Source organism: Crocodylus siamensis, chromosome 3 (genome assembly GCF_052110815.1).
Source record: "Crocodylus siamensis isolate JL-2025a chromosome 3, ASM5211081v1, whole genome shotgun sequence".
Taxonomy (NCBI): domain Eukaryota; kingdom Metazoa; phylum Chordata; order Crocodylia; family Crocodylidae; genus Crocodylus; species Crocodylus siamensis.
Genome location: NC_143397.1, coordinates 82879254 through 82901813, shown reverse-complemented (window position 1 = coordinate 82901813; position 22560 = coordinate 82879254). Strand labels below are relative to the sequence as shown.

At 43.5% G+C, this 22560-nt stretch overlaps 1 long non-coding RNA gene across 2 annotated transcripts in view; it reads left to right on the top strand.

Moving 5' to 3' along the window:
• Positions 1-477: 477 nt before the first annotated feature.
• The window catches only part of LOC149868466 (uncharacterized), a 112070-nt gene continuing 89987 nt past the window's right edge, over positions 478-22560 (top strand). For both annotated transcript variants that reach the window (XR_016441260.1, XR_016441259.1), the window contains exons 1-4: positions 478-760; positions 10973-11070; positions 11437-11531; positions 19148-19222. This is a non-coding gene — a long non-coding RNA (uncharacterized LOC149868466). The remainder of the gene's footprint in view (positions 761-10972; positions 11071-11436; positions 11532-19147; positions 19223-22560) is intronic.

The following is a 22560-nucleotide window of genomic DNA, read 5'->3' as shown; positions in this document are numbered from 1 at the left end:
CTCCACATAACCCAATGCAATCGATTGCTAGGATTAACATTTTAATTATATTTTACTCCAGGAATTCTGTACTGTTCCCAACTTTTTAAACCTGCCTGTGCCTTTGTATGTACAAAGTGGGAAGTCAGAGGCTGCTGCCATTTAATTGGGTCTTAGATCAAGATATACCATGAGAACTGAGTAATACATTAATATTGTATATTGAAAACAAAGGAAAAAACATCACTACGCGGAGGCATATTTTATTGTTATCAGATGGCTTCCATTATTCTCTGACAACCTAATGCATCAGTATTTATTATGAAAGCTGATATAGTCTTGTGTCAATTTTTATTTGCCATCAATACTCCTGTAGTTTTTGGTGGAACACTGCCAATCGTTCCTGTTCTCTTTGCCCTGACTGAGTCCCTGAAAGCTAACTTTCACAGGCTGTGATTAGACAGTAGGGTCTCTGTAAGTGTGGTCTCATATGAGCAGCTGTATGTTTTTTCTATAGAGGGAACTTGTCATTAAAGAACTGAGAAGATGAGTGGGTGGTACCTTGGGCTGTTTTTCTTTTACTTTGGCCCTCGTTTACTTTAGACACTATGAAGGAGTCTGCGTTAGCTGATGGTGCCCACAATTCACTTGTACAGATGAAGGGAGCTTGACAACTGCATAAATCACTGCTAGATACCACTAATAGATCGCTGCATACGAATTCGTAGAGGACCACCCAAGCACAGCTCAAGGGCGGCCCGCAGTCACATTAGGCATGCACGTAAGTACAGTAATGCAAATTGCTTAACCCTTTGCTTCCTTCTCTAGCTGAACAAGCACTTCATATAAACTTCCTTTTCAGGAAGGTATAGTTATTTCTGCACTTCACCTTATACTTACTTGCCTGACAAGCAAAGAAAGGTATTGGTGTCTAGTGCTTTCCACTATCAATAGTTGCAGACTTGAATGCAGGACTTATTTGTTCATTTTCAGAGGGCTGCTTGCTTTCTTTCTTTCATTCTCTCCCTGAATTGTGCAATCTGGTGAGGGGGCAGTGAGAAATGGGTTTCTGGCTCAGCGTAAGTACCTCTTGTATGTGACAGTGAAAAGCTTGTTCAGGGCAAGTAATCATTAGTTACAGTGTGCTGCCTGTCTAATGCTGAGGAATTTTATCCTGCTGTCCGTAACTGAAGACACAATGAAGGTCAGGATTTGGTAACGTACATGCCAGATTAAAAAAATGCTGGAGCAGGAACTCAATTATATTACTGTACAGATCAATTCCAAGGAAAACTTAGGTACTCCATTAGAAACTGGCAAGTCATTGATCCATTGCATACCTGACATGAACTTAGCCCTGGAAAACGTTAGTCAATAACAGGCTTCCATTATCCTTCCCAGCACTGAGGGTTATAACCTGGAAAATCTACTTCCTTATCAGATGCTCTGCATCTTCTTAGAATTCTCCAGGGCTTGTATGTCACAGGGCTTTCAGTCCTTACAGATTTCCAGAGTGACAGCTGCCAGATGCAATATTGGCCTTTTGGCCAAGATCAATAGAAATAACAACTAAATAGTTGACATGCTTTATTAGGAAACAATCTTTTCATTTTAAAGAGGTACGGACTCAGAAATCTGATTTCTATTTACCATGGTCCTAAGATGATATCATGATCAAGTGACAAGTAAGTCTTCATTCTTTCCTTTCCCCAATTTTACTGTCATGACCACAGTTTTATAGTTTCAAGGGTCGGAAGGGACCTGAGTAGATCATCTAGTCCGACCCCCTGCCATGGGAGGAAAGAGTACTGGGGTCAAACGACCCCAGCAAGGTATACATCTAGCCTCCTCTTAAAGACCCCCAGGGTAGAAGCCAGCACCACTTCTCTTGGAAGTTGGTTCCAGATCCTAGCCACCCTAATCATGAAGTAGTGCCTCCTGATGTCTAGCCTAAATCTACCCTCTGCCATCTTGTGACCGTTATTCCTGGTCACTCCTGGCAGTGCTCGGGGGAACAGGGACTTCCCCAGTGCCTGCTGATCCCCCCTGACTAGTTTGTAACAGGCCACTAGATCCCCCCTCAGCCTTCTCTTGTGGAGGCTGAACAGGTTCAGGTCCCATAGCCTCTCCTCGTAGGGCCTGCCCTGCTGCCCCCTGATCATGTGAGTGGCCCTCCTCTGGACCTTCTCCATGTTGTCCACATCCCTCTTGAAGTGCGGCACCGAAAACTGGACACAGTACTCCAGCTGTGGCCTGACCAGTGCCACATAGAGGGGGAGGATCACCCCCTTGGACCTGCTTGAGATGCATCTGTGGATGCATGACAAGATACAGTTGGCCTTCCTGACTACATCCCCACACTGCCGGCCCATGTTCATCTTGGAGTCAATGATGACTCCAAGATCCTTTTCTGCTTCTGCACTGACAAGAAGGGAGTTCCCCAACCTGTAGGTATGGTGCCGGTTGTTCCTCCCCAGGTGCATCACTTTGCACTTGTCAGTGTTGAATCTCATCCTATTCTCATCCACCCACCCCTGTAACCTGTCTAGGTCTGATTGCAACCTATTCCTCCCTTGTAGCATGCCCACTTCCCGCCACATCTTAGTGTCATCAGCAAATTTGAACAGGGTGCTTTTTACCCCCTTGTCGAAGTCACCGATGAAGATGTTGAACGGTGTGGGCCCAAGGACCGAGCCCTGTGGAACCCCAATGCCCACGTCCCTCCAGGATGAAAATGACCCATCCACCACCACTCTCCGGGTGCGGCCCTCCAGCCAGTTGGCAACCCAATTGACTGTGTGGGTGTCGACACCACAGTCCCCCAGTTTCTTAATGAGAACGGGGTGAGAGACAGTGTCAAAGGCCTTCCAAAAGTCCAGGAAGACTATGTCCACTGCTACCCCTGCATCTAAGGATTTGGTGATCTGATCATAGAAGGCCACCAGGTTGGTCTGACAGGACCTGCCACTAATGAACCTGTGTTGGTTGCCCCTAAGCATGATCTCCCCTGCTGGCCTCTCGTGGATATGTGCCAGAATAATTTTCTCAAAAAGCTTGCCCAGGATCGAGGTAAGACTAACTGGCCTATAGTTTCCTGGGTCCTCCTTCCTCCCTTTTTTGAAGATGGGAACCACATTGGCCCTCTTCCAGTCCTCTGACACCACACCAGAGCACCACGAGTGCTCGTAAAGCCGTGCCAGGGGTCCTGCAATGACCTCAGCCAATTCCCTCAGTAATCTAGGGTGGAGATCGTCCGAACCAGCTGACTTGAATACATCCAGTCCCTCTGGAAGTTCCCTAACTAGTTCCTCACTAACCCTTGGCCTAGGTGTGCCTCCCCTGAGGCCTGAGGGGGGCCCAGAGCAGGGGTGACTGTTCCGGTCCCTGCTTAGGAAAATGGAGGCAAAGAAATCATTAAATATGTTGGCTTTGTCGTCAGTATTTCTGTGGGGGCAAATTCAGAACATGTATGAGGCAAAAATATAATCTGAAGCATTTCTTACCTGTTGGTTATCAGTGGGGATGGCAATGGTTTAGAAGGAATTCCAGCATTTGTTCTAACAAATGGCTCCTGATTCTCATAGAACAGTACAGGAATTCACTCCAAAATAGAAGATCACGTGCACAAAATGATCATTTGAATATGCCAGTTACTATGGTTAGGCACACCATAAATTGTATGTTTGTGTGCTTGCACACATTTATGAACAATTGGCTCAAATTGGATATTTTTTTCAGTTGCAATATATTAAATGTGCTTCTACATTGACAGTGGTTCTACACTGATTTACACCAAATGAGGTGATAGTCCAGTTTTTGGAGACAGTTATCTCAGTCTGGGATTGGAGAGGGTGGCAGAGAAGTCCATTGTACTTACAGTCAGGAAGAAAGGGGCTGTTTTGTGGGGAGGAAATCATGGATAGCAGTAAGCTTTGCATACTCTTAGGAACACAGTACCTGGTAGATTTTTTTTGGAAAGTGGAAATTGCTGTAGATCAGTGGTTCTCAAACTTTTTTTTTCATGGCACGCTTGCTGAGGGTCTCAGCAGACCACTTAATAAACTTTTTTTTGTTCTATGAATCAAAGCATGCAACTCATCTTTTAATATCAGTAGTCTTACCTTACAAGTACAGATATTGTCAATTGTTCCGCAGCCTTTCTGCGGAGCATGTGAATGGAGCTCACGGACCAGTGGTGGTCCATGGACCACATTTTGAGAACCTCTCCTGTAGAGCCTTCATTCTCCTATTGTTACTTTCCTCTGCTAGCTCTACTTTTCAGCCAGGAGCTGAGACTTCCCTCTTTGAGCACATTCAGTCTCTTTCTGGCAGCCTTAAAGTCAAACAGGTAAAACCACCTTTTTGCTGAAATGGCACTTTGCCTACGCAGACTATAAGGAAATCCTACTACCTGCCTGCTTGGCATGCCATGCCTCTATGCACCACTCTGCACCCCACTCGAGTGTGCCCCATGCCCCTGTGTTTCTGGAACGCTCATTTTAATTCACATCAGCTGGCCAGGACCAGCCTCTAAAATCTGGGACTGTCTTGGCTAAATCAGGGTGTGTGGTCACCCTAACTGTTTCTCATCTTGGTGCTCTACCTCCAAGGCTTTAGTTGGAGTGGGGAATACAGTGAATAAATAGCCATTCAAGTAAAACATGTTAATCTGTTTTACTGTGATTTTGACCTTTTAATTAGATGTTAGTGAATATCATTATAAGTAAGCTGTTTTATTTATATGCATACTAAAAATCATAGTTATTTACATGGGGTTGTGCAGTTGGAAGAGAATTTAGGACCCCACACATGGTAGCTATATGGTACATAGTTGGTATATGCTGATGCAATCTAAAACATATGATTAGTTATGTAGGCTATGTTAGCCTGGGATAAAGGGGTTGAAAATGTTTCAATGTGGTGCTGTGCAGAGAAAAGAGAAAAAGACCCTGTGCATTGTGCAACAGGTTGCAAAAATCACTGGGGCTGCCGTGACACCTCCCAGTGGGACAGACCTCCTGTCTGGCTCAAATGCTATGGCCTCTCCCTCTAGTTTTCTCTCCCACCATGCCTTGATCTTACTGTTAAAGAGTAAATAAAGTTGACTACCAACAGGACTTAGAGTGACCCTCAATCCTAATAGTTCCCTTCTGGCTTGACTGGGCCTCTGTAGGGCTCCTGTAGCCTTAGGGGCAAATTGTGTGGCTCTTTCTCCTTCCCTACACCCCGCCCTCCCCCCCCCAGCCTTGCAGATGTTACAATGATGTTGTTCCTTCTGTTGGGGCCTTGGCCTCCCCAGCCTCCTCCCATTTTAGCCTAGGCCTGTTGCATCAAACCTGGCTTTGAGGCACTAGCAACCAGGGGCAATATGTAGAGGGTGCACAGGGATGCACGTGCACCTTCTGAGAGCGCCGGTACACCTCCTGTCAGGCTATGCTCCCTGTGTAGCCGGTGGCCAGAGGGGCAGGTGGGAGCACCAGTGCCCCCCTGCAAGCACTGGCCGGGGAGTGGGGCCACTAGGAAAAGCTGCACAGCTGTTTTTACAGTGAATGAGATTGACCACCAGGGGATTGGCCACTGGGGGAGCCCCTCCAGCTGCTGAGTGGTGTTGGGGGGGAGGAGGTGACATGTGTCCCCTTGACTCAAGAGGCACCAGACATCCATACTAGCAACCATCTAATACCTCCAGTCTCTGGGCCCCTACTGGCAGGCTCCTGACCCACTATGACCATGATTCCCTGGCTCTGGGCCCTTGGCCACTATCTCCTTCAATCTCCAGGCCCCTGGTCTCTGTCTGCCAGGTCCCTGACCAGCTATTGCTGCACTCCTGTGGCAGTGGGCCCTTGGCCCCTTGGCCCCTCACTGTGCCCCTCTCAGGCACCAGGCTTCTGGCCCCTGGCTTGCTGTGCCCCTCTTAGGCACTAGGACCCTGGCCCACATCTTCTCTGTAGCTTTCCACTGCTCTCCTGCTGGGCTCATCAATAGCTCTGGCCTTGAGCCCGCCTCTGACAAGGGTCCAAGGCAATTGCATGCCACATGGGCACTAATGAGACCTCCAAAACCATCCCTTATAGTCCCAGCCCAAATCACTGGTGCAAACAGCAACATAAACATGAGCCCCTGGGCTATAACATAACAATAACAATGGCAACAGCACTTTGCCCCTTTAAGAGGACAAACCTCTACCCTGGTATAGTGTGACTCCTAGCCCTGGATACCTCGTGAGCTCCTGGAGCCATACTAGTCTTGCAGGCAGCAAAACAGGCAACTAAATGTCCCTGGGTAGCTCTCCTGGCCAGGAGCTCCTTCCCTTGGTATTTGCCAGAGTGACCCCTTGCTAGCCCCAGCCTTAGGCTTGATATGCTACCAGGGCCCTGGCTCTTTCCGGTCAGCTGACCACCTGCAGGTGCTGGCTAATTACCTCATTAGCCTGTTGCTCAGACAGACAACCTGCAGCTGTGGTGCCCTGCTTAACCTGCAGCGCCCCCTGGCTAGGCTGCTTCTTCCCTTAAAGGAACAGGCATATATCAGTGCTCTGCGACACATGGTAACCATATTGGTATAGAGTTGTAAGGTGGCAATGGTTTGGTATGTGGTGCACAACTGCTAGGGTGGGGAATAGTCTAAGGTATAAAAAGTCTTTGTTAATGGCATGTGTAGGATCAGTTCAGTCCATCCCCCCAGTGTTACCTGTGGCCGGTGGTCTCATGTGGCTTAGCTTGTATTAGCAGGCTTGTGATGTGCTTGCTATAGATTTCTCTTGATTGTCAGATGGTATTGGATACAAAGAGGCACCTCATTAGTTTTGCTTAGTGGCAAGGTACTGTGTAGACTCGTATTCTCTTATCCAAAGCCTCTTCCAGTTACAAAACAGTCTCCCCAGTCAGAGAGCGGAAATAATATTATATGATTTAGATTAATCCATGTCCTCAGTATAAAATATAATAGAGAAACATGTGTAATGGGTCCTAAGTAATCACTAAGATACTGTGCCTTTATAAATAAATTACCTTAATCGTGGATATTAATTCCAATGGGAAGCTCCACAGAAGGTCTTCTAGTGATTGGACTAGAGCTCTAACCTAGTGCTAACAGCAAGTATTTCATAAAGTTTTGTTTAATTTAGAAAATGGTGCGTATGTGTAGCTGCTTTCCATAATATACTGAAACGCAATTTACTATCATGGGCAGTAAGTAGAAATGTCAGATGACATCATCATTTTGATAAGCCTCAAAATCCCATGTCCAATTTCAAGGATTTGTTTCAGAGCTGTATTTTTATGAAGATGAAGGCCTACAAATGGGTGCATTTGGTGAATCCAGACAGCAATGAAGTTGCTAAATCTAGATGGCAGCAAATTACGTGTGGTTTCTGAACTTATTTTTATTAGCTTGATACATCTGTAATAAACAAAGGTTGTTTTTTTAAATAAGAAAACAATGTGCACTTGTACACATCTGGTTTTATTTTTTTGAAATTAGATTGTTTTCCCCCTCCACTCACAGGAAATAAATTTAGCAACAATACTTAGGTTGGAATGGCATGCAGTGGTATGGCTTGCTGACACTTCTTAAAATCTGCTTACTTTTTACCCATCATCAGTTGCTAAAATGTTCCTGGAATGAATTGTGATTTTATCCCTTGAGTGTTCAGGGAACTCTGCATCAAAATAAAATGCTTTTTAGCTTCAGGTTTAACCTATGCACTGCCATGATGATTGTGACTCCTGTTATCAGAAAAAAAGGGTCATGGATATGTGGAAATGAGAATCTCTAGCAGAATGTGTATTTCTTCAAGACGGCCTCTATATATAGCTGTTTGTGCCTCCTGGTACTGCTGAACTCAGAAACCCCAGGTAAATCCCATTCCAGGTGTACAACTACCACTTTGTGACAGTGAATGCTTGGAAATAAGTCTATAAGAGACCATGTGAGCCCCAGCTGCCCTGGTTCTTTCTTTTCAATGGCAAGCTGTTTATAAGCTATGTCTATAGACTTTCACTTTGTACTAGGAAAACATACTTTGATTTTAACCATAAAATCTCTTGTTAACCAGCTAAAGCTTAGCTGTTTTGAACAGGTAAGCATTAGGAGATTTTAAGTAGTTCTGGTTTAGAGAATTCATGCTAGATGCAAAGGACTTCTGTGTCTCCTTTTCCAGAATGAGATGCAAATACTTGGTTCTTCCTGAGCCCTGAGCATGGTGATATCCCAGACTGTAGTTCAGTACACCAGGCCTTTGCATCTCGTGCCCACCAAAACAGCAACATGATAGATTTCCTCATGATGGAAGCCCCATGAGCCAGACCCTTGGATTTGTCTGTGTTTGCTTATAGGGACAGTAAATGACTTCATCAGCTTCAAAACCCTCTAAAGTAAGGATATAGAAGCCTTTGATGCCAGAAGCAGCACCTTCTTCTGACTGTATTTTAGAGGAACATTCTGGGTCATAAGCATTTTATGTATGCATGCATATAATATCAAATGTAGATAAGTACATATGTCTGATGGTTCACAAGTATATTGGGTTCACAGAATATACCCAAAGTATATACAAGTAATAGTTCCTGAAACATAGGGTTATATTTTTTAGGAAAGAATGTCCATTTAGTGTCACAGGTGATACTACTTCCTCTGAACACTCCAGTTTGCTCACAAGGGTAGCCTGGCAGAGAAAGTAAAGATCTCATGGAGTATGCAATGAGGGGTTTTTGCATCAAGATTGTCTGTTCATAGGGGGAATGACATCCCTCATATTGCTGGGGACTCCTTGTTCCTGGAAGACTGTAAATTTGAGGGATGAGAGCAATGTGTATAGAGACAGGTCTCAGGACTGATTAGAAATTAGTTACACTCACAAAGCTAAGGTGGGGCAACTGGGGCAGTTGCCTGGGTGCCGACTTGTGGGGGCAGATTGCATGATTGTGTTGGCAGCAGCAGTAGGGTGTGGCAGCTGCCCTGAGTGCTGAGCCAAGCTGTTTTGTTGCACCTCTGGTGAGTTACATTCTTAACTCTTTCATTCTCTGTTGTTCACACTCCTTGTATTGAAGGCTGTTTTATTAATTAACCTTCCTCACTATTGCACTATTGTACAGACAGAGCTGGCAGGTCAGCTCATACCTTCTTTGTAATTTTTATTGGGAAAATATTTGGCCCATAGAAGAGTTACTCAAAACACTTATGAGTTGCTGTTTGGCAGAAGGCAGTATTCAAAATTTGAGCTGTGATGACTAGCTTTGAATGGACAGGGCTCATTTTCCTGTAATGTCATGTTTTGTGGTAGATTTCTATTTCTTAATTGGATAATACCCTTTAAATCAAGTGCCCAATGCCCATGTTTAAAAAACTGCTATCTAAGAATATTCCCTTGTGCTCTTATAAAATTTGATGTTACCAAGATCATTCCTGCTAGCATTGCCCCCTCACTTGATCAAAGCAAACAAAAAGGAGGCTCATTACAAAGCTGAAGTAAATTCCTTATTTTTAATTTAAGTTAATGTTTCTGGATTTTTTCTGGAGTATTCACTCAAACTGTCTGCTATGTAGACCAGCCACATCCTACCACACGAGATGATTACATCAGACTCCCTATTCGCTGTTAAATGGTCTTTAATGAGGCAATGCAGAACAGCTGGTTTAAGCTGCTTCACTTGGCTTTTATGGTACAAAATATTGTGCTCCTAGAACCACTTGCACCTAGTTTGTGCCTTCCTGTAAAAAGGTGTTGTGGGCATTGTGCCTGTCTAAGCCCAAGCAACTGCTCTTGAGTGGCTTGGGGCCGGGTTATCCACACTCTGGCTTTTGTCTGTCTCCAGCACTAACATTCACCGTGTACCGTTTCCTAAGGGAAGCCCCTGTTGCTCACCTGTCATGTCTTGTTCTTAGAAGATGTAGGAGGCTCCCATATGATCTGGGCTCACTTGGTGGTGCTCCGGACAGGCGTCCCTTGGGGCTCTGCCTCCCCTACACACCATCCATGTGCCAACCTGTTGGTCTCTACTGCATGATTGACAGTCTGGCTCGTTTGTTATCCAGCGTGCCATCTCAGCGTGGTCAGGCTGGCCACATATTTCAGGCAGGCTGACTGACCCATGTAGCAGCTGTGGATCCACTGTGGAATGGCCGGGATTACTTCCTGCTCACACTCTGCCCGTGAAACTTAAACAATGTAGAGGAGTAGTTTCACTCTCTAAGACCATCCCCCTTGGCTGGATGGGCCTCCTGGGCCTGCCTAAGTACAGTCCTCCACCCCAGAGTCCCCAGGAGCTCCTGGTTTCTTGGCTCTGGTGCAGGTGGAAAAAGTACATGGCCTTAGTTTAAGTCCCCAGAAGAAATTAACAAAAGCAAATTTATGAAACAAAGAGGCAGTGGCCTTCTTCCCACTCACGAATCCCAGTTGGGTGCTGGGCCCCTTTCTCTTCCTTAGTCTAGGGCGTTGCCTTCCCGAGAAGCCACGTCCCTCTCTGGGATGTCCCCGGCATCTCTGGGATGTAGTATGGCTGGACACACTGGCCGGGAGCCTACAGGTGACTTGCTGGTGCTGCTCCCCATCTCCCTGTGCCCTGCCAGCTTTTGAAGTCACCTTCTGGCACTGGCAAATGATGTTATGCCCCCATGCCACTCCAGCCATACCAAGAATGTGCTGATAAAGCACGTGGGTGGCATTGCCTGCCGTTCTACATTTCCCACTGCTGTGCCTGGGCCAGGTAAGTCATCTCGGGTCATGTCTCTGTCTGGGCCATGTCCCTAGATTTTTGGGTTCTCCTTGCTGCCTCTCTTCCCCCAGCACAGGTGTCTCCAGCCCTTGGGGCTGTCTCCCTGCAACAGGCATAAACACTACGTTTGGTCCAGGTGCAACAGCCTGATTTAACCTGGGGCATAACATCATCTAGGGCAATAATTTGAAAATTTAGCTCAGAATGCTTTTACCATCAACATTTGCTGATTATAAAAGACCAATTACAATCATATTTTCCTACCTTATTTCTCCTAGTTTATCCAGCAAAAGGGGAAAGAGAGAGAGAGGGAGAGAGAGAGATGCAAAAGCAACACCCTGTCTCCATGACATCTTTTTTGCTGTCAAGAAACCAGGTATTATTTAATCACTTTGAGAAGTTAATTGTTAGGTAGCAAATTTTGAGAAAATTACTAACTCTATAATGGTCTGTATCCATTTAACAATCTCTTTAATTTATCTTTTTAAAGGCGTTTGTTTACAATAAAAAAAAAAAGAGCTGAGAAAATTAACATCAGCATGATCTGGATCAAGACTCTTGTTTTCTTTTAATTCTTTTTGGTTTGTGTTTCTTAGTCATTAAAGCTCCACTAATCTCTTGTATCTTGGAGTTAGCTCTTACTGACAGGGGGTAAGGAATCAAAACCTCCCGCTGTCTCAGAGATAAGCTATCTAAAGAAGAATCACCAGTTACAAAAACTTTCTCTGTTCATCCCTTCTAGATGTTTTGAGCTTTTGGGAAGGATTAAAATAGAAAGAAGAAGAAGAAAAATCCCTTAAAACTTTAAAACGTCCTTTGGGGAAAGTATATGCTAAGGTAATTGAGCCTTTTTGTTGACCACCTCTTATTCGTTTACACTAGTGTAATTCAGAAATAATTTTACTGATCTCAGTCAAGTTATAGCGGTGTAAAACAAATGTGAAAGCAAAATTAGCTCCAGACTGCCTCAAAATATATCATACTACAAGAGCTCTGGATGCTTGCAGAATTTTTTTCACATGTGATTTTGCCTCCCATCATTTATAATAAAAACAGGAAGAACCCTTAGGTTCTACAGCTGGGCCCAGACTGGAACTCTGGATTTGATATGTGAACTTTGGGATAAGTTTGGACCCAGACCCATATCTGAACTTCGCTGCTGGGCTTTCTTTTCATAATGGGTCAAAACTTCAGCTCCAGGCTCACATTTTGAGAAAATTGTGATTCAGATACAGATAAAACCTTAAACCCATTTCTGCTTGATCAGTGGCTATACCAATGGACTTTGCAAAACATAGTAATTAGGTACAGACATTACACTTTTACCAGTATACATGATTGGAAACCAGTCTATACTTGTAACAGAATAGAAGTTCAGCACATATAGATTGGTTTAAAAATGATGAAACCCAGTCTAAGATTAGCCCCCCTCCCAATGATGTATGTTCTGTCTGCTACTGATTGAAACTATGCAGCTTACAGAAAGCCACGTCACTTAGATTGATTCAGCCTCAGGCTTTTTGAATGTCTGTCACTAGCCAATGTGATTTTCTCAGCTCGTACAATTCAGGGCAACCGACTGATATCACTGAATTCATACCCATTTCTACCAGCTAAGGATCCAGCCCCCTCTCTATCCAAATTGCAGTGGCATTGAACAGAGGCATATGACTTTGACAAATTAAAGTTATTTGTAAAAATATAGCTAGAAATACAAAAAAAAAGTGGTGGTTTCATTTAGTCAGTTCTCTCATATACCTGTATGCTTTAATTCTTGTAGACTCACATCTAAAAAATTGAAATACCAATTAAAATATATATTTCAGCTGGCTATGACACAAAACCATAAATCATTCCAGAATGACTTACAGCTAGGCTCCAAGGGTTTGTGCAAATTGTAGAAAGCCTTCCAACAAACATGAAACCGGGTTTGAGTTTTTAACAAAACTTGGAGACTTTTATCTGCTTTTTTTCCCCCACACATATTTAGTGCAGGTCTAGAAAGTTACCTAATAGAAGAAATCATTTTTTAACAGATTACATGAGTATACAGCATTTAGTTGGAATGTAACATAAATCAGTCATGCACTTTGTGGATAGGATTTCATGAGAAAGAGCTTAATGAGGTTCTTAGAGAGATACCTCATAAATGTGCTTTGAATCTGGTACCCGAGAACTAGAACGTACTCCAGCCTCCCTCTTTGAAATCCCTGCTGTTTAAATGTCTATGGAAAAGTTTTCTTGGATTCCTCTTTTCTCTAGTGCTGCGTAAATACTAGTCTCCAAGTAAAATATCGGTTTGGTATCCAAACGCTAGGTCCAAAACCTATGCAGTGCATTCAAGGGAAAGTTGGATTATCTTCAGAAGGGTATAAGAAGCAGAGCCAAATCTGACAGCATCAAAATCATGTGGTGCTTTGCTTACTTATCTGAATGAGAGGAAGGTATTTTAGCTCAAGAATTTTCTTGGTGACATGTTCTAATGCCCCACCCCCGCCATTCCTTACCCTCATCAAGGTTTAATGCCTGTGCCTTAATAAAGGGGCTGATCTCAAACCACTGTAGGAAGCTGGACAACCACCAAGGAGTTTTATGGAGCTGGAATTTTCTGCCTCATAGTGAGAAGGAAACATATTGTTATCATTAGATTGTTCTAACAAAAGGAATATCTGACTCACCATCAAACTGATGTTACTTGTATTTGTAGCTCCTTGTCCTTACTGACCTTTGAATTTTGGGAGCAGCATGAAGTATAAAATGATTCATTATAAAATTAAGCATATAACTTAAAACTCTTGAGTGATTTAAGTCCAAGAGTTGAGAAGAACTTCAAGGCAGAGTATGGCACGAGGGATAGGGCTGGAAATGAGGTAGGAGAAAGTAAGTTACAAGAGAATAAGTATAAATTTCCAATACTGTCACATAACATCTACATTGTAAGATGTTAAATGGAAATATTTAACTGATGATAAACAACCAACTGGTAATACCTAAACTTGGCAATTGCTTCAAATTTGAAAGTTTTCAGTTAGCTAAAATTCAGTGATCACAGCTCTAACCCAACCCAGGGCAAGAAGCAGTGGTTTTTGAAATTCCCAATGAAAAAAACTTTTCTGAACTTGAAAATGCCTACTATTGCAGTGGCAGACCATGTGATGGTGAGCTCTGCCATTGTGAAAAAAAACAGAAAGTTGATATTTCTGTTGCCACTAGAAAGAAAAGCTACAGACCATGTAACTTCTGCAATAGCTCATGCAGACAGCCACAGAACTGGACTAAAAGAGGCATCTTTCAGCCTGCTCAAGAATCCAACTGATAGTATAGGGAAAAGGATCAACAGCTATGTTTCTACTGCAGTGGCAGGGAAGAGGAGGGACTGGTGAAGCTGGGAGTAGGGATTTTTCACCTCATGTGGCACTGAGTTGATCCATTTATTAGCAGTAATGGTGACATGGATTACCACACCTTATGTGCAAAACCAGCCAGGAGTTGTATATAAAAAAATAGGAAACAAAACATGTGGTGTGGAGGCCTTTAACTTCTTAAGTCTGTCTCTTCTTTCTGACCTACTGTAGTGCCATCCATAGACACAGAATCTCTTTGAAGGGATTCCAAAATCCAAATGACAGTGATCATCACCCTGTTCAGCTCCTCATAGATTCATAGAAGTAGGGTGGGAAGGGACCTTGTAGATCATCAAGTCCGACCCCCTGCCCTGGGCAGGAGAGAAAACCAGGCTCAAATGACTCCAGCCAGGTAGACGTCAAGGCTCCTCTTAAAGATGGCCAGGGTAGGAGCCAGCACCACTTCCCTTGGAAGTTGGTTCCAGATCCTAGCCGCCCTGACTGTGAAGTAGTACCTTTGGATGTCTAGTCTAAACCTACTCTTTAACAACTTGTGGCCATTATTTGTTGTTACCCCAGGGGTCGCTCGGGGGAACAAGGTCTCTCCTAAACCCTGCTGGTCCTCCCCAGTGAGTTTATAGATGGTTACCAGGTCCCCCCTCAGCCTTCTCTTGCAAAGGCTGAACAGGTTAAGGTCCCATAGCCTCTCTTCCTAGGGTCTGCCTTGCTGTCCCTGGATCATGCGGGTGGCCCTCCTCTGGACCCTCTCAATGCTGTCCACATCCCTCCTGAAGTGGGGTGCACAGAACTGGATGCAGTACTCTAGCTGCAGCCTGACCAGTGCCGCGTAGAGAGGGAGGATCACCTTCTTGGCCCTGCTTGAGATGCATCTATGGATCCACAACAAGGTACGGTTAGCTCTGCTGACTGTGACCTCGCATTGTTGGCCCATGTTCATCTTGGAGTCAACAAATGACTCCAAGATCTCTTTTTGCTACCGTGCTCTCAAGAAGGGAGTTTCCCAACTTATAAGTGTGCTGCTGGTTCCTACTGCCCAAGTGCAGCACTCTGCACTTGTCAATATTGAAACCCATCCTATTTTTGTTATCCCACCCCTGTAACCTGTCCAGGTCCTGCTGTAATATGTCCTCCCTTACTAGTGTAGGCTGCTTTTCACTCTGTCGTCCAAGTCACTAATAAAGAAATTGAACAGTGCAGGCCCAAGGACCGAGTCCTGAGGGACTCCATTGCCCACTTCCCCCCAGGTCGAAAAAGACCCATCCACTACTACCCTCTGAGTACGACCCTTCAACTAATTTGCAATCCATCTGACTGTGTAGGCATCAGTGCCACAGTCACCTAGTTTTTTAATGAGGATGGGGTGGGAGACAGTGTCAAAGGCCTTGCTGAAGTCCAGAAAGACTACATCCACCGCAACACCTGCATCCAGTGCTTTTGTGACCTGATCGTAGAAGGCAATCAGGTTGGTCTGACAGGACCTGTCCCTAATGAAACCGTGCTGGTTGCCCTTGAGCATCATCCCTGCTGCTGGCCCATCATAGATGTGGTCCTCGATAATCTTCTCAAAGAGATTCCCCAGGATTGAGTAAGACTAATGGGCCTATAGTTGCCCAGGTCCTCCCTCTTCCCTTTTTTAAAGATGGGGACCATGTTGGCTTTCTTCCAATCATCTGGCACCTAGCCAGAGCACCACGAGTGCTTCTAAAGCTGTGCCAGGGGCCCCACAATAACCCCTGCCAATTCCCTCAGCACCTTGGGGTGGAGAGCATCTGGACCTGCTGATTTAAACACATCCAGCCACTCCAGAAACTCTCTAACCCGGTCCTCCCCGACCTTAGCTCTAGCAGAGTTTCTCCTGAGTCCATCTGGAATCTTGGTTGGGGAGTCCCGGTCCCTGCACAAGAAAATGGAGGTGAAGAATTTGTTAAAGAGGTCTGCCAAGCATACCTGCAGGTGCCTTCTTCATTCTACCTATATGTTTAAAAAATGACTTTTTCTGCCTTAGCTGTTCTAACACCCCCCCCTACAGACCCGAGCGGTGGAGGTATACTCCTCTTTGGAGATAGCCCCTCCCTTCCCCCGGGTATATGCCTCCCTTTTGGCAATCAGGCATTCACGAATGCCTTTGGTGAGCCAGGGGGGCTTTTGGGCACTCTTGGCCCCCTTGGTTCTTGTTGGGATTGTCACCCCTTGGGCTCTGAGTATCGTCTCCTTAAGAAACGACCACTCATCTTGGGCACCGAGTTCGCCTACTCTGAAGGACCTCAGCGCCTCTCCCACTAATCTCAACTCACTGAAGTTGGTCCTCTTAAGGTCTGGGGCTACTGCCTTGCTGCAGGCCCTTGACACCCTGTGTGTTTTGTTTCTCCCACTAGTGTTCTGTTTCTCCCACTCCTCATCTATCACTGTTGTGGTACCCAGTTTCTGGACACTGCTGAACAGCACATTGAACCAATATACTTTTCATTTCTTGAATTTCTCTAGGGTGGAGCATGAACATCGACTGCAGCCAAGGCTGAGGATTTTGATTCATGTGTGCCGGTGCTTGTGCTGGGACTAAAATGTGGAGGTTCCTGGGCTGACCATCTTGCCCCTTTACTCAGGGTCACAGTGATCACAATATTTGGGGTCAGGAAGGAATTTTACCCTATGGGCAGAATGTTGGGGATTTTGAGTGCTTCTTTAGCAGGTGGCATGGTCCTCTTCCTGGGATTTCTTAAGTGTATTTTAACAAAGCTTGCAGCAGCAGGATATTGGCCACCATGCTTCACCTGCTTTATGGGTAACAGATTAGGGTGTTATCTTATGTTGTATCAGGGTTGACTGTAATTTTGCTATAAGGTTAGACTATGGATTTATGTGGGATAGTTTGGACAGGGATAAACCTGCCTTAGGTAGGGGGTTGGACTAGAAGACCTCTGGAGCTTCCTTCCAGCCCTACTTCCTTATGAGTCTATGACTTCAGTTTTATTAGGAGGTTTTTCATAGATTTATTATCCAGTGGGTCTGAAGATAGCTGTAAGCCTCAGTGCATTCAGTTGGACATTTACGATAGAACTACCATTATTTGACTAATTCTTTTTTGGATCAATAAGTTTTGTATCATGCCTGTCCTTTTATGATAGAAAAAGGTGATCCATATAGCAGATAGTTTATCAGTACAGGCAGATAGCAAAAGAAAGCCATGTCAACTAAAGATGTGTGAAACTTGTTGAACTGGTTTGCATCATAACGACAAAGCAAAACTTGGGTTTAGCGCTTTGTGCAAGAAGCTAAAAACTCTGTGAGAACCAAGAGTAACAAACATCTATGAAAATCAGTAGAATCAAATGAATGTATCCTAGTTCAGGTGGACCTGGGTGTTAATCTTTCTTGGACTTGTCTATAATAGGAAATTTGTCATTTTTTGTCAGCAGAGCAGCTGCATACTGTAGTCTATTTTTGGATACAGTTATTTTTACTACCATGTCCTCTAAAACCTAGTCAAGGATCATTTTGCATTAGAGAGACACTACTGCTTCTGTGATGTGAGTATGCCACTGGTTTTTGATCACCAGCAAGTTAAATGTTTGCTGCTTGAGAGGCAAAGTATAGCCCAAATATTCCAGAAGGTTACTTGGAAGAAAAGTTTGAAGTCGATGAACTCTTTTTGTCTCATTGAGCCTCATAATCATTACAGACCCCTTCACTCAGATTTGAAAATAATAATAGGTCTGCCTTCTCCAGGAACCACTCTGCGAGTTCACAACCCTGTTCTAAAAGTAGCTGTGCCAAAACAATGAGATACTATTATTTTCTTTTGGGGCAGAAAGTTTTGCCCTTGTTTTTCCTGGCAAGCATAATTTTACAGTGTGTGGGAAGAGGAAGACGACAAAAAAAACCCCTCACAGGTAAACAGGTCCTGGGTGAGACTTTCTGCAACTGCTATAATAAGAAAATCCTAAATGATCCTAATCAGATTTACGAAAATTACATGCAACAAAGGCTCAGTTTAAGTAAACCAACTCTGTTTCTTACTGGTAAGACTGATGAGTGGCAGCACAAGACTTCATTTCCTTTCCCCTTGTTCTTAATCCTTTGTTTAGGAAGCCTTCATTGTTGTGAGAGAGGTTTATTTAGCCTCATCAGAGAAAAAAATCCTCTGAAGCATGATCCCACCTGTTTGATATAGTGGGTGTGAGAATGAGAGCTATTGAATGAGAGATTGCGGGGAGTTAGGGAGTTTAACATTTTCAACAGATCCCTTTCCATTGCGGTGTCATCATGAGATTTATCCTGATCTGGGATTTCAGTGTGAAGTGAATATAAACATTCTTCTGCCAGTGCACTGGCAAAGGTACTCAGAGTACATGGATTTTTCTGATTACCTAATTGAGAAATGTAGATGGATTAATGTTATATGCCAGGGATGACAAAAATTAGGAAGGGTAGGAAAAATGAAGAATCCTTTCTCCAATGAAACTATGTTATCAGGGCTGTTTCTAAATTTCTCCATCACTACACAGACTAACACCGCATTTTCTGTCACATTCCTCCTTTGCACAGAAGGTGTAGTGCTGCTTTGACAGTTATTTATTTTGAAACCACTCCTTTGAGCAACTAATCACTTTTAAGACATGCCTGCAGTCAGTTAATGGCTGTTTAACCCCACCTGTGTAATCAGTCAAGTAAGATGCCTTTGTCATCACTGACACTGGAAAGTACAAAACAGTGAGACCATACAAAGTTCAAAATGCCTAGGTCCCAGTTTTGCGCTCAGTCCCAACCTTCTAAAACACGAGTGATGTGACTGACATTGAAGTTATTCTGGATTTACACTATTTAGTTGAGAGCAGAATCTATCAGCATTACAAAATCCATCCTTGTTAGTGGTATTCGTTGGAAGAAAATATTCTCTCATCGGAGAAGAATAGCAATGATGACACTGAAATCACTTTTTGATAACCTGATTCCTATTTAGAAGCTTTCTAAACCTCTTGCCCTAGTCATTAGGATATAATTTAAATGAATGTTATACAACAATATTCCAGAGTATTCAGTAGTCCGTGTGCTACTTTTATATGAGCAACTCTTTTATTTATTTTACAGGCACAGCTGTAACCTCACCAGCAAATGGTCCTGGTTGATGCAGAGCTTCAAAAATTCACCTCATTTTCATGCCATGTATGTTGAAATGTAATTTTCCTTTTTGCAAATTATTTTATGGGAATATGTTATGTTTGATATATACCATAGTAATAAGAAGTTAATGTGTGTGCCTGTTAGCATCAAAGTATTGAGTGCACACCTTCAAATAAACAGGTTGAGAGATGAGCTCAGTAATTGTAAGGTATTTATTACTTACAGGTACATTCCTGACAAAATGGCCAAATGTCAGGAATGTGCCTGTTAGTTCTTAAAAATTGCCTATAATTACAGTGCCTGTCTTACAGGCTCCTTTTTTTTTAAATAAAGGTGTGCACAGTGGATATTTTCAAGCTTATCTAAGTGCGCACAGATTGCCCTTTCAAGCCAATATATACCACAAGCAAGTCCACTGGAAGCCATATATACAGTTCAGTGTGAAACTGGGACAAAGAGCAAGGGAAACAGGCTCATTACTTTTATGGAGTGTTAAACTGTGCTAATTCACATTTCAATGATTGCATTCAAAGAAGAGAGCATTGTGAATGAATAGGAAGCCAAGAACAGTGTCTTAAGTCAGGGGTTTTCAATCTTTCTAAATAGGTGTACCCTCAGTGGCCAGACACAGAGCTGGGGTGGGGTTGGTGGCACATGGCCGGATGCAAAGTGGTGGCAATGTGCGGCAGTGGGTGGTGGCAGTGACTGCCACGTGTAAGCTTCCCCCACCACATCTAGCTGGCTGGGTGGCACCTGTGCAGCCTGCAGAGGGGTGCCTCCCCTAGGGCCTTCCCAAGTACCCCCGAGGGTATGCGTACCCCTGGTTGGAAACCCCTGTCTTAAGTCATTTCAGTACTGAAGGTTACCTCACTTGGCTGTGTGCTATAAAGGATTGAGAAGGTTATTTTGATTATGCTCCTCAACAGTATGAGAAAAGTCAAAGCTGGAGACTCAGCTTGGAGCAGGGAATGGAGAAGAGAACATGGCTTAAAGCAGTGGGGGACCAACCTCTCTAGCAGGCATGCCACAAATTACCTCTGCACCCTCCCTGAGTACCACTCCCAACCTGTCTTCCTGCTCTGCTAACTTTTCCTAGCCCTGTGCTCCCTGCCTGATGTGCTGCTTCACTCCCTGCTTTCTTTCCTTTCCATGGATTGTCACCTTGACAAGGTGGAGAGGCTTGCATGTCCCGATGACCCTAAGAGTGATGACTCCTGACCAATGACCCTCTCCATCAGAAGCCTCATACTCCTGGTAGTGTCACCCTGGCAGTAAGGTCAAAGGTTCAGTATCAGACAAAGAGTTGTCCAATGTAAAATAAAGACCTCAACAGTGGAGCAGGTGGATGAAGAAGGCATACTTCTCAGTGGCTGAGAAGGCAGATGAAGGCTACAGCGAAATAGTAATCCCAGTCATTTTTTCCCCTGTACTCCCTGCCTGATTCTCTCCTTTCTGCTCTAGCTGTTGCTGTGCTTCCTCTCCCCTCCCCAATCTGCTGCATGCCATACACAGATGCTACCCTTGCCTCTTGTGGCACCATGCTGTAGGTTATTCACCCCTGTCTTAATGTATTCTTTATCTTCTCCAATCTTAACTTTCCCAGGACCTGGTTCTGTATCCATTGTCCCAGGAGCAGTGATTAGCTTGCACTTCTCCCTGCTCAAAGATGCTGGTTCTATGCCAGAGCTCATGAAAAAACAGAATTTCCATCTTGTGGGAAAGTCTGAAAGTTTTCATCTTACATTGGGATAGAAGGCCAAAATAGCAATGTTTTTCACAACATGAAATATTGAGAAAAAAAATCAGGTCATAAATGTTGGTAGGAAATATTTTGACATTTTCCATAGAAAAGAAACGTTATGGACCTCAAAACATTTTCTCAGGAATTGGCCTTTCTGCTTGAAATGACTTTGTATGTTGAAATTTCAATTCCGTTCCAAACATTTCAGTTAAAATGGACCTTTTGAAAAATAACACTTTTTCCGTTTAAAATGGTACTTCAATTTTTATTTTTTTAAAAAAGTACTGGTAGTCAAAATAAATTTTGTTTTCTTGGAAAATTTCAATTTCAGTACAATCAATTTTTCCAACAATTGGAAAAATTCAATTTCAGTACAACAATTTTAAAACATTTCAATCAAAATGTTATTTATTATATTGTCACCCTATGGAGACTTGTTGCACAACTGAAATATACAGTCACTCTTTAGAGAAGCTTCCCTCAAAGCTGGGACACAGGGGCTGCTGCCTCATGGAGATAATAGCGGGAGATAACTCAGGAGAAATCACACTAAAGCAAATTAACAGAGCATAGGGCAAGAACGGAAGAGCAAGAGATGGGGAGAAGAGAGGACACATGCCTTTGGAAGAGGCACTGAAAAGTTTGAATTTTGCAGATTATCATGTGAGGCTCCAAAGGACCTTAGGTTGCAGCTAGAGTAATGGACCATATTTTCAGCTGATTTATGCCAAATGAGGATCTGGCCCAGTTAGTAGCTGTAATGAACGCTCTTAAGTACAGAAAGAAAAAAAAAGCTTAACTTCAATTATTTAACTGAGGTAACCCTTGTAAAGAGCCCTCCAACTGAAATATGAACTGTTTTGTGATTTGCTGCTGCTAAAACAGTGCAAAATGTTTGTGTTTTTTCATCAAAGGCATGTCAAATTGCATGCTTTCATATGCAAATTTTACTTTTTGAGTTCACATGAACATGACCTGGGATGATGCAGCCACCATGTTACTAAACTGTTTAGATGACAGGTTCATATTTCTGTTTTACCAGTTGTGCTTTTTTGTGAGTATGTTCCAGTCTGGTTGAAATGAATAGGACAGTTATACCAGTAGTTTCAATGGAACTCTAAACATGAGGATTAGCAAGTATGGGGAGAAAACACAGTGGCCTGTGCTTCATATGTGATAACTGGATTGTTTTATGGGAAGTTGTAAAAAACCCAAACAAACCACCAACCCAATTAGTAAATTAAATATAAACTGTGTTAAAATAATAAGGGTCCTGTTAAACTAAAAAAAGCCTGGAAATGCAAAGTTAGGGCTTCCTCGCCATCTTTAACTTAGCCCATTATGAGTAGATGCTGCACTTCACAGTGGAGGTGACAGTTTTCTCAAAGACAGACTTGTGCCTTTAATTCTTGCTTTCTTGACTCCAGCAGTTTTAAAGGACTACCAAAACATTTCAGAATACTGCTTTTTCTTCTATCTTCCATTGTAAGGCTAATACTATTTATGAAGCTTTTCCTTACAAATCCTGACAGATGCAAACTTTGTCATACACTGAGCATCTAAATCAAGAATCTGTGCATGCCAGCCCAACAGTGTTTACGCTGCCAATTATAAAGGCATCACTTTTTTTGAATTACGT